The sequence below is a fragment of the Protomyctophum parallelum genome, assembly GCF_964188405.1.
Source record: "Protomyctophum parallelum genome assembly, chromosome: 1".
NCBI lineage: Eukaryota > Metazoa > Chordata > Actinopteri > Myctophiformes > Myctophidae > Protomyctophum > Protomyctophum parallelum.
This window is the reverse complement of record NC_139697.1, coordinates 103,570,109-103,572,608: the sequence shown is the minus strand read 5'-3', so window position 1 is coordinate 103,572,608 and position 2,500 is coordinate 103,570,109.

Sequence of the window (2,500 nt, the reverse complement as noted above, 5' to 3'; positions counted from 1 at the left end):
CCTAGAACTACAACCGTCAACACCTAGCAACCCCCACATAGAACTACAACCGTCATCACCTAGCAAGCACCCCCTAGAACTACAACTGTCATCTTCTAGCAACCACCACATAGAACTACAACCGTCATCACCTAGCAACCCCCACATAGAACTACACCTAACACCACCTAGCAACCACCCCCTAGAACTACAACCAGCATCACCTAGTGACCACCACCTAGAACTACAACCAGCATCACATAGCAACCACCCCCTAGAACTACAACCAGTATCACCTAGTGACCACCACCTAGAACTACAACCAGCATCACCCAGCAGCCGCCACCAGCAACCCACGTCAGCAGCGGATGCTGAGAGCCATGACGTCTCACTGGACAGAGGGGTCAGTGAGACGTCATGGCTCTCAGCATCCGCTGCTGACGTGGGTTGCTGGTGGCGGCTGCTGGGTGATGCTGGTTGTAGTTCTAGGTGGTGGTCACTAGGTGATACTGGTTGTAGTTCTAGGGGGTGGTTGCTATGTGATGCTGGTTGTAGTTCTAGGTGGTGGTCACTAGGTGATGCTGGTTGTAGTTCTAGGGGGTGGTTGCTAGGTGGTGTTAGGTGTAGTTCTATGTGGGGGTTGCTAGGTGATGACGGTTGTAGTTCTATGTGGTGGTTGCTAGAAGATGACAGTTGTAGTTCTAGGGGGTGCTTGCTAGGTGATGACGGTTGTAGTTCTATGTGGGGGTTGCTAGGTGTTGACGGTTGTAGTTCTAGGTTTGGGTTGCTAGGTGGTGTTAGGTGTAGTTCTAGGTGGGGGTTGCTAGGTGGGTGTAGTTCTAGGTGGGGGTTGCTAGGTGGGTGTAGTTCTAGGTGGGGGTTGCTAGGTGGGTGTAGTTCTAGGTGGGGGTTGAGGTTCAGTAGATCCTCAAGACGATCCAACACGTACAGGCGCTGGTCCACATCAGACACTCCTAACCACTCTGAAACACACAGAATACACACACAGAATCAGCCAAGCCGTCGGCCCACATGATGACCTTCTGACCAACTGTCATAAAGCGTAAACGGAGGTGGTACTACGGACACATCAAAGACCATCCTGTAAGGCACCGTATATACTGTACCAGGAGGCAGGAGATGGTAAATGGTGCATTTATAAAGCGCCTTTATCCAAGGCGCTTTACAGAGATTGTGCATTACATTCACCCATTCATACACCGATGGCAGCGGAAACCATGCAAGGCACCAACTAGACTAGCACATGGGGAGCAATTAGGGGTTCAGTGTCTTTGCTCAAGGACACTTCGACAGTAACTCTGGGGGAGCCCGGGATCGAACTGGCAACCTTACGGTTACCATCCAGGCACTCTACCCCTGAGCCACCGCCGCTGAGGAGAAGAGGGAGACAGGAGAAAAGATGGGAAGATAACAGCGGAGAATGGACACACTTGAAACTCAGCGTGGAGACCCCGATCCTGTACTAATTATTCTGGGTTTGTCAGACATGTTGACGAGAGCGCAGAAACAACTCTTCTCATATGGTCTGATTACAGCGAAAAAACTAATTCTGACACAAGGAAGAAGGAGGAGGCTCCTGCATTTAACCCATTCTGACCCGAGATCAGATTCATACGAGGTTTCCACTGGACACACACTGGTCTGATGAACCCATTCTGACCTGAGATCAGATTCTAAAAATGTCAGTCGTTCTTCGATTTTTCAAAAATAGCAGACCTACAAGCTCGTATCGCGCCACTCGGTGGCGCGATATGAGCTTGTAGATCTGCTATTTTTCAATAGCTAAAGCATAACATGATGCTAACACCAACATGGGTTCCCGCGCAGAATGGGTTAAGCACTGGTTAAATGAAATGACTTTAGTACACTTCATCTTGAGAGAATAACGTATTTCCTGAGAAACAGGGAGAGCCAGTTTGATAAGGCTTGGCTGCCCCTTGTCCATTACCTGAGTAGAAACGATTAATAGACAGGATACCACTGATATGGTTGACTGTACGCCATTTTCTTTTCAGATTTTTTCCATGAGCTTTCTATCATCTTACTATATAGTATGCGGTGTCTCTGAGCAGTATGGGTGGGAGGGGGTTAAGGGATTTCTTTCTCTTTTTTGTCTTGTTTATTTTTTCTTTCATTTTGTTTCATAAAAAAAAAAGTATTTCATATCATAATATTTAACAATTTATAATCTGTTCAATAAAAACATATTTGACAAAAAAAAAGAAACTCAGCAAGGCAACGAGATCTGCCGAGGACAGAGAGGGATGGAGAGAGAGCTGGTCAACAGATGGTCAATGTGGTGATGACCCCAACGACCCCCCAGGGTTACGGGATAGGTGAGGTGAGGTGAAACACACTCTCAGAGTTAAATTAACATTGCTTTTTTTACAATATGAATTGAGGGTCCCAGATATATAAATGCCATTAAATGGGGGACCGTAGAAACTAATGCATGTCAAACTGGGGGTCCTTGAAATTAAACGTGCTGAGAATCACTGCT